Source organism: Cupressus sempervirens, chromosome 7 (assembly GCF_028749045.1).
Source record: "Cupressus sempervirens isolate cs-2001-9-10 chromosome 7, ASM2874904v1, whole genome shotgun sequence".
NCBI classification, from domain to species: Eukaryota; Viridiplantae; Streptophyta; class Pinopsida; order Cupressales; family Cupressaceae; genus Cupressus; species Cupressus sempervirens.
In genome coordinates, this window is record NC_143124.1 from 244,429,902 (window position 1) to 244,440,712 (window position 10,811).

General features: G+C 31.1%; 1 pseudogene across 1 annotated transcript; it reads right to left on the reverse strand.

The window, feature by feature from the left end:
• Positions 1–512: 512 nt before the first annotated feature.
• LOC149546408 (uncharacterized) lies at positions 513–3,013 on the reverse strand (annotated as a pseudogene). The gene is made up of 3 exons (XR_016353709.1): positions 2,488–3,013; positions 1,688–2,175; positions 513–1,564 (listed from the first exon to the last, which is right to left on the reverse strand). The product of XR_016353709.1 is annotated as an uncharacterized LOC149546408 (transcript).
• Between the last annotated feature and the right edge of the window lie 7,798 nt (positions 3,014–10,811).

Sequence of the window (10,811 nt, forward strand, 5' to 3'; positions counted from 1 at the left end):
TTGGGTGTATAGTAAAACATTAGAACAAAGTGAAACATGAAAACTTCACACAACAATTAGAAACAAAGTTGAATTTATATCTTTTCCTATGTTGAACACAATCTCCATCTTAAAAACATATCAAATTCTTCGAAAGAATTTGTGAGAGATGTGAGATCAATCCCTTAAAAAAGCATATGCCAAGAAAAAAATTATAGCCTTAACTTGAAAATTTTATAAAATATTGCTTATTATAAATCATTTGATTATTTGAAATACACGTATTTAAAATGCTCTAACTTATATTATACATTATATTTATTTATATTTATAATTATATTTGTAAACACATATTTTACTATTAGCTTAGCTATTACATTTCTTCTAACAAACAACCAAATATCAATAAGAATAGAAAAGAACCTAAATTTATATAAGATTTTCCCTAGTGCCTCGTATGCATGTCCATTGGTCTCCTTTGTTAACAAGATCACAAACACACTACTAAAATAATATAAAAATATGAAAAAGCATTCTTGAAAACAAAATAGTCATTATACCATTACCAACAGGCAAGAGAGGATGCAAATATATTTCAATCTCTATTCTATCCACAACTGCGGTCCATTTAATATACAGCAAACTCTTCAAGAAATATAGTCTGCAGAACCAGAAGAAAATTGGGAAAACTTGTAAAACCGGCATGAATGAGGAGATGAATCTAAACACTTTCACCATAACCATTCTTCATTAGTGGGTCTCCATAAATCAGAGCGAGACTCTTTGTTTTGCACCAGCGCATCAAATCCAAAGGCCCCCAGCTTTCTAGTTTAATCCACACATACTCCACCGCACGGTCAGGAACAAATGGATGCACACCACGTAGCTGGTTAAATCTCGCCATCTTCACCAAAAACTTCGTAGCCAAGTAGAAAAAAGCAAAATTACCAGAGCAGCAGATGAGAGCACACGCCCCGAGCACACCCCAAGCCAGCGTGTTAACCTTGTGGGCAAGCATTGTATACACGGCAGCCATGAAACCATACGCAGTAAATGCAAAGGTGGCACAAACCAATAGATTAGTGACACATAGGAACTACACCTTATCTCCCGTTGTGATAGGTGTACTCATCTGCCAAATCAGCACCACAAACAGGGACAGAAAAAAGGCCAGGCAATCGAAAATGAGAAACAGCTTAAAGGAATCGAATCCTATCAGAATAGGCGAGCCCAACATTTTCTCTGGTTTTCCTTTGTTTACCTCTGTCTCAAAACCGCCTGGTATGGTGAAAACTGCTGTAAATGACATTGTGGCTAACAACACTGCAACTACTAATTCTGAGTTGCGCCTATCATCATATGTTTTGTTCACCATGCTTATGGCATTCTCGTACTTTTGTGCGCTCATCTTTGGGGCGCTGTACAGGAAAGGCTTGTGCTTGGATGGATAATCAGCCAACACTGCAATTATATTGTGAGACTCATGGTACTCTGTACCTTCTCTTGCAATGTCGAGGGCTGTTAAGCCTTCCTCGTTAAGGGCTTGCTTGTTTATGCCTTTTATATGCAGCAGGGAAGTCACCATCTACAACAATCAAGAGTAAAAGAAAATAATGATATTGAAGTTTCACAATTCATAAAATTGGGAATAAGAATGAAATGACGTCAGTCCCAAAACAAGAAAAGATTGGGATGAAAAGAAACTTACATGGAAGTTTTTGTTCCTTGCAGCAATATGCAGAGGTGTGTCTCCTCCCTTGTGCACTGACTCTGTACACGAACAAGGATCTTCTTCTTCACCATCTTCCAGACAATTGCTTAGTCTTGTTCGCTGGTTGACTAACTCTTACAAGCCTACCGTTTTATTCAAGTAATCAACTATTCGAACTTGATTAACCTGGGCAGGAGAGTGTAGAATGTTCATTCCACACTTTGTTGGTATTTCAACAGCCTCTGGCTTCCACTTAATCAACTCTCTGACTGCTTCCAGATGCCCCAATTTCGCTGCCATACAAAGCGGTGTTTCTCGGTTATCATTAACACTATAACAAAGTTGTGCATCGAAATTTATTAACTGCCTAATAATATGCATGTAGTTTCTCCCAACAGCTATGTGCAAAACTGTGTCGCCATCTTTGTACTTTTCTTGGATCAGTTCTTTTGCTTCTGGTAAGTCTAGTATATGCTTCAACAGATCTGTCCAAAACAATGGCGTAGTGAGATTTTTCTCTATAAAATGAATCCTTAACTAACACTATATTAATGATAAAGTTGGAAAACAAATTATCTGAATCCAAGATGGGTCCATTATCAAGAGGAATAACTACTCAATGGTTATTCGATCCTGACAGATCCATCAAAAAGTTTAATGAACGAAATGCAATCACCCACATCCCAAAGAAAGAATACAAACTATAGAGGTGAATAGCATTGTATTTACAATCGTAGCTACACAGTTTTGCATAAGATTTATCAGATGAGACTAAGCAGAAGAAAAAAACAGAGTACCTGAATCTCCCTTGTTTACTATGACATTCAAACAGGTTCGGTCGTCCACTGTCCTTTGGCGTAGACATGGGGGATATGCTATCAGTAGCAACTTCACTGTGACTAAATCACCACTTTCACAAGCTTTGAACAGAGCTGTCTCGTTATGCTTGTTGCAGACATCCACACCACTTTCTTTTGACTTGAGTAGAATCTCCACAACTTTGGAGAAACCTCCCTGAGCAGCCAAATGCAATGCAGTATTTCCTTGGGCATTGGTAGCCTTCAAAAGGGGAGGATTGAGTTGGAGGAATTGTTGAATGAATTTGAGATTTCCTACACTAGAGGCCAAATGCAGGGGAGTATTTCTACTTCCTGGTGTAACACAATTGAGAGCTGCTTTGAGTTGGGAACTCTCAATTCTTCTTCCACGATGTATTGCAGCATCGTACACCTGGCCATTCATCACTCCACTCTCAGTTGCCATGGCAATTTTTGGTTTTCAAATTTCTCCCTTAAACACTCACTAATCCACTAATCCAGTTTCTTATTATATCATTGCATAATCCCACATCCATCAATCAGAATACCGTATAAGCAGATTGGAAAGTTATTCTTATGCTGGGTAATAGGAAAAACCGGACATAAGAATAAATAGCCTCTGCTAAAAGAGGAATTGAAGGCAGACATACAGTCAAAAAGAGAAAGGCATAATTATGACTAATACCCCATGTTCCTGAGTAGGAGTAAATTACAGCTCCAAAGCATTGCTTTACATGCCCTATATTGACGAAAGAATACATAAACCGGAGTAGATTACAGCTCCAAAGCATGTTGTTGGAAAAATTATTCCATTTCTTTAATGTATTTCCATATTCCAAAGATTTCTTTGGGAACAAGTTAAGGTCATGTTTTGATCTCTGTAAAGACTTCATGGTCATCCTTCCTCTAATCAACCTTTTGAACACATTATCTTCTAATTGGTATGAGATCTATATTCTATCATTGGCCTCCTTTACAAATCTAACAAAATTCCTTTATATCTACTGAGGTGGTCATCGAAAAAATTGTTTAATAACTTCCAAAAGTTACAAACAACAAAATAGACTATTTAACATTCAACATTCTATTTATTTGACTTCATGTGGCCGCAATGACATGAATTTTGTACCCACCATAGTTTTTCATTCTTCCTATCGCTACATTGACCCAAAATTCAAGTATCCAACAAACAAGTCTACCAAAAGTGAATAAAGAAAATGAAACTTGAAGAGAGGATTGCTTCTACATTAATATTTTTTATAGAAATGATTTGGCATATAGACAATATGCTATTTTTCTATTTAGTATGGAGTGGATATGTATCATTTTGCTCCAAAGATTATTTGGAAGGTGATTTAGTGTACAAAAGATTTCATAAGTTTATTTATATTTTTTTTTAAGTCATGAGGTTGAATTGAGTATTATTTCTAGGAAAAGTGGCATGTAGACATTTTATAATTTTATAATGTAATTTGGTAAAAGCATAAACTTATGTCACCCTTTTGTAAAGGAAAAGGCTAACAAAAGTATAACTATTCAACTTCAGTGACATAATACTAGTGTTGTTATTTAGAATTTGAAAATGAAGTAAATCAATGAAATGTGTAGAAATGGAAGAAGTTTCAAATTATAATTTTTAATAATTATTTGAAATAAGAATTGATGTATTTTCCTAATTTTTATAGATAATTTTTTAGTTGCTGAAAAATAATGAAAATTAGGAGTCTAGTTCCCACCACAAAACTATATGGAACTAAATTTATGTCCTTTTATCTAGATAACATATATAGCTAGAATAATCATAAATAAAAATTGGCTTTAGACCTATATTTTCTCTTTTATAATGATTCAAATTTCAACTCACATGAAATCGATAGTTTTCATCTCCCATCACATTTTTTAAAACAAATCTATTATAACCAAAAGAAAAATTATACATTCTAGAAGAGGACTCTCTACTTTAGAACATAATATAATTTTTAATTTTTTTAATATAATTTAATATTTTTTCTTTCTCAAAATTGACATCTTTTCAAGTGTTAAAATATGTGCATGTAAAATATTTTAATTACAATATACTATATCTAATTAAAACACTATGAACTCTATATGATAATATTCTTGACTTTGAGATTTGTAAAATTGTGTTTATAAGATATTTTAAAAAAATCATAAAAAAATAGTAAGAGTTATTGAAATGTCATTTTTCTGAAATAATTTTATTTCTTTATTAGTTAGATACAAACTAGTATAAACCATGCAAATTTAATAGACAATTCCAATTGAAAAAGTGTGAGACCATATATAACTTAGCTATAACGAATTTATCTAGATCATTGATTGATCAAAATTGATTTTTAGATAGAAATACTCAAATTGAGTCATTTTGACAAGTCAATTTGAAAGATGGCATAACTTTATACTCTTACCCAACAATGCAATTTAATTATATTCTGTATATACTTAGGGGATTTACCGAAACATGAATCACATCGATTAGACACTTTTTGGTCTAATTTATATATATGTAACATTAAGATGAATATGTGATATGGGTTTGTATAGTTACAAATTATTTTCATCAAAATGATTTACTATCAAAAAGTAAATAAGGGACCTAAAATGGCTTTGTAATTTTATGGTATTAGTCACATGGATTATGTCATAACACTTGGTGATTTTATACAATTGTCACAAGAATAGGTGTCTAAGGTAGACTAGGTTATTTTTTTGTGCTAGGCAGTAGGAGCATCTCTTGTAGGGTATACATGTAAAAGGTTGGAGCATGGCATGAAAGGTATAGCTATACTCTTATTCATATGGAGTGCATATATAGAGCTTTATATTTCAAAATGTATTTATGGACAATACAATTTTTGTGTAACTTTCATTGTTGAATGATGCATAAATGGTGAACAATCTTCTAGCCTAAGTTTTACCCTATTAAGGGCTAATCTAGGATTTACCTTGTGTCATTTTTTATGGTATGTTGTCTTTTCTTTTGCATATGTATTTTAAGTAACTTTTTTTAGCATAATTTCCTATAGTTGGTTTATATAGAGTTTATCATCTATGACTAGACATTTTGTTCCATTAGGTATTATAGTCATGGTTGTGTATTGTAAAACTCTATCTAATCAAAGATTTTTCAAGAAAGAATAAGGACATAGTTATCCATGAGGTTTTTTTGTGTTGGTTATTCCTTTATGGATTTGTGTTTTGGGTTTATAATTTTTTTGTTATTCTTATAGATCTTGATATATGGATCTAAGTTAAAAATATATTTTTTGGGGATGTTTACTACTAGATTTTTGTAGAGGAAGTTTCAGATATGGCTTTGTGGGAAAAAGCATGCCCCACTATTGGATTCTAGTTACTTAAAAGAAAAAATTTCATACAAATTTTAACTTACTTTAATGAACTATAAAAATATTCCCTGCCCTAGTCATTTAATTGTATAATGTTTATAGAAAGTGAAAATTTTAAAATAATAATTTATGCTTTTCTATGTAATTTTATTTTATCAAACCTAAGAAAATTACCATGGGGATTCATAAAGTTCCCTACTAAATGTATTTTGATATTAATAAGCATTAGAAATAAGGTTTCAACCCTTACAAAACTACATCCTAAGGGTATATACACACAACACACTAACAATATATAAACATCAAGAGCAGCCTAGAGATAACCTATAAAAGGAAGTAACCATAGTTTGTAGTTAAGAAGCCTATAATCCTTGTACATACCACCAAAGTACAAAGTAGTAAAATTCATAATAAGAAAAACCAAAATCATATTCCCGTGGGTAAAAATATATGCAAATCAACCATCTAGTCTAAAAAGACAACCAATCTAACAAAAGAAATATTCTGATTTAACCCTAGAGGAGTATGAGATTGTAGCACAAAATAACTAGTTATTAATAATTACAAGAGTTTTTGATATCACAACCTAAGTAGTGCAACACAATTTTCCAATATCCTCTAAGAAATTTAAACAAATCCTTATATAATTATCTTTAGCATACCCCATCATTGCCAAACATCTTACTTTGTAGCAAGAACAAGGAAGTTGAAGAGATATGCATTATGCTTAAAGGATAAACCTAGTATGTTTCTCAATTTTTTGTTCACTTCAATCAATTTGATCTATGTATTGTCGACCTAAATTTGTAGGTTAAAAAAATATAATTCAAAATCCATGTTGGAGTTAGGAAAATTTGGGTCAATGTGTTAGACATAGACTTATTCAAACTATAGTACAATAGCTACAATATCTTCGCACTTCATACTCTTGGCCTTCTTACTTTTCTTTTCAAAAATTATATTCCTTTATTTATGATTTTCAAAAAAAATATTCTTTTGTTCTTTTTTTTCTTTTGTAGACCTAGTCACCTATATGTTGAATCTATAAGGACTTATGTGCTCCTACTCTACCTCATCCTCGTCTTTGTTGTTAATAAAATTGAAAAAGAATTTAGATTTCTTGGTTGGGTGACCTGATTTTTTTCCTTCCTCTTGGAGTGGATAATATGGATTTTTTACCTTTAAAGAAAGCATTTGGAGAAGATATATTAAAACTCAATATGTTTAGAGTGTCTGGACAATAGGAATTTTTAAGGGCTCTCATGTTTCTTATACCCTTCCTTTTACTTTGGCATATAATATAAGTGGTGTTAGCTAGTGGATGGGATATAAAATAGGGTCCTCATAGTGACATAGCCAGGATTAGAGAATCCCCAAGGGAGATATCTAACTTTGCACCTAGAGCAAGCAACAATAGAAATGCACAAATACAATTAGAAAAAATAAAAACAGCATGGAATAATATTACTAGGTTATCATCAATTTGGCCTAGAAAAATATTTATTACATCACCATTATCAATATACAATGACTACTAAGTTCATAATTGATAAAGTTCCTCAAGACTATGAACCTTCAACAAACATAACCTTCCAATAGCTTCTAATCTATCTTTGATAGTATATCACTTTTAACACACCTCATGTTACCAATTTGAACTTCTCAAATCTACCTTTTACTATTTAATCTAAAACTATTACCCTACTTGTAAAAAACATTGCTAACCACATGTCATCTTACTTGATCATTAATTTCTAAGATAAAGGTAACATATTACAAATAGATAGATCATGAACCAAATCACAATGAACATCCCCCAACTACTACATCATATCATTCAAAAATATAAGGGGATTGATGAAACATATTACAATATAGAACAATTGGCTAATACACATCACATTTTATGAATCTCCATCACAAGTTTCATCTCACCAACCTGACATTTAGAACAATAAAGCCAACATTAGACTAGACCAATCAGAAGATAACTTCTTCTAGAAATATTAGAACATCATGTAAAGATAGTCATAGGATATCCATGATGTCTAAACCATTTCACAAAGATCACATAGAAAACATGCCCATTGGATTTATTACAAGCTAAAACAACAAGAAAATAGCTCAAATAAATAGCAAATAGATAAACATAAATGAAATATTTTTAGGTGATGCAATATTTCTTATAACCTAGGATGCTCCTACATTAGACACCCTAGATGAATATAATATGTTCTATAAAAATAATTTATGAACATCTTACAAGGTGCATAATGTAGATGCCATGAACATTCTTCACCCACTTGTCTTCTCCATCTAAAGAACTATCGTTGCTCTGATTTATCCCACAACCACTCATATTGTTATTAATGTAAGTATTAAATAAATATCCAATAAAGTAACTTACTACTTCTATAACCCCTATTATGTTGAATCTTACCAATCCATTTATCTCTACCTTTTTCATCACTATAACTATTATCAAAGATCTACTTCATATTTGATTGTTTGACTCCACCTTTGGAATTATTCAACACATCATCCTTTAATCCAATTTTAGTGTCATACTCCTCATCTGATACCACAATTCCATCTCCAATAACCTACTATGGCATCTATATGTCATTAGTCTTCAAGTTAACTACCTTTAGAAGCTTCTCAAGCATAGAAATCCTATTAGCCACTTGTTCTAGATCCACCCCCTTCTTAATTGAAATATTTTGATTATCTTAGGTATAAGTTCTTAGACTCAATTTATTAAACTTCATTCCTTAATCCTTTAAAAGTAGTAAATTAAATTTTCTTCCATTAATTATTATAGAAATGACATTCCTTTAGCAATCATGAATAAACCCAAATCATATTTCCAAGGTTTGTCCAAGAAAACATCGTAAGAACTTGTATCAACCATATCGCAATATATCTCATTTTAGTAAGGTCCAATGTTTAGAGAACTTCATTGGATGAAATTCTTCATGTGTGTAGTTTAGGAAAGATAGAATGGGAAATGTAGAGCATGTCTACAAGAGTGCTAAAGATTTAGAGATGCATGCACAGAGTTGTGGACATTTTACCAAGTATAGGTTCTAACGGGCAGAATAGAGGAGATGATAGAGTAACCACATTTTTATTAAGAGGTTGTTTTATAATGACTTAAGAATGTTGGGATGACATTCTAGATATTAACTCACATGTGGAAAAAGATAATTTAATATATTTAGCAAGGTATCAAGAAGAAAGGTCAGTAGGATGAAAGAATTTGATATAAAAGAACATTTTGTTTGTAATAAGTGCCATCATTTTATTGTAATGGTATAATTTTTGAATGTGCACTATCTATGATCACTATATGAATAGATAACTTGATCACCAACAATGAAAATATCACTCATCCTCTAAATAGACAGGTTATTGCCACTTCTCTAGATTCTCTAATATTTTTTGACTTACACAAAACTACTTGATTATTCTCCAATTTAGATACATTGGATCTAGACAATAGAGTATCATACTTTCTCCTTGAAATTTGAGCTTTATTAAAAATGATTAAATCTCCATCATTAGAACTTATTTTATTTTCTCTAGTTTTAGATCTCATCAAAAAATTCATCCTTATCATATAAACTTCTTGATCAATCCATTTTTTTTAAAAATACTGGCCTTCATTGAATTTTCTCCAAACTGCTCTTCTTTTCCTTACTCAATTAACACTCCACTTTCTTGGTCAATACTAAGATTAATTCAAATTTTTATTCCTTGGTTAATACCATTCATTACTCATTCACTTTACATACACTTAGTGACCACTGTGATAGCATGGTGACCATTAGTCCTTCATTAACTGACCTCATTGACTAGCTCGGTACAACTTACTATTTCTTTGTCTTTCCACAAGTCATGAATTATTTTCTTCTTTTTCAACCATCATAACTTTCTTATGTTAGATATAGGGAATACTAAGAGAGGGTTGAATCTTTGGTCCACAAAATTTCACCCAACTATGGATATTATTAATATAACAATCTTTAAACTGCATATAAGATCAAACTAAAATGTAAACATAACCATAATACAATGCAACTCATAGCACCATTACAATAAAAAAATATGCTATAAGAGGCCACTACTCAAAAAATAGTTATATCTTTATAATGCTATAAAAAATAGATAAATATAATAACCTTTATACAATGTTGATATCTTCCATATTTGATTTGCTCTTTAGGTGCTTTCTTCAAAATTTATCATAAATCCATACTATACTATACTATAGTCAAATTCTTATCAATCTTAGGTGAACCCACAATAGTGAGTTACACTTTTTTGCCTAAACTGACACTGAACTCTGAATTTTTAAGAAAACGTTCACTTTCAAATGCAAATTCCCATTTAACGGTTAGGAATTTGAAGATGAAGTAAACTAGAGTCTTTTAGGATTTTGTGTCTAGATTCTAAATCTATTTTTTAAATTGATTTTATTGAATTATTTTTTCTCCTACGAAAATTGGTATGATATCAAAAACCTGATTTTTAAAGAGTGACACTATTTTTGACACACATAACTTTTTTTCTACAATAGATATCAATGTGATTCTTTCAAATTTAGTTTTTTAACATCCATACCTAAACTATAGAGTTGGTCTTATATCTTAATCATTATTATTTCATATTTTATTGTAGTTTAAAGTTGGCATAACAATAGTTTAGACATACGTGGCTTTTGACACATGTAACTTATTATATATTTACCCAATTTTTAAAAAGAAAAATTTGATTGAAAGGTGACTCAAATACATAGACCGTACTTATTTTTCAAAAATTTTATTTTTATATTTACTATTTTTCCATGAGCGTTGAATATCTTAGTTTATTTTTTATAATAAACCTATATTTAATTCATGTTAAAAAATATATACCTAAAAAATTTGAAAAGCA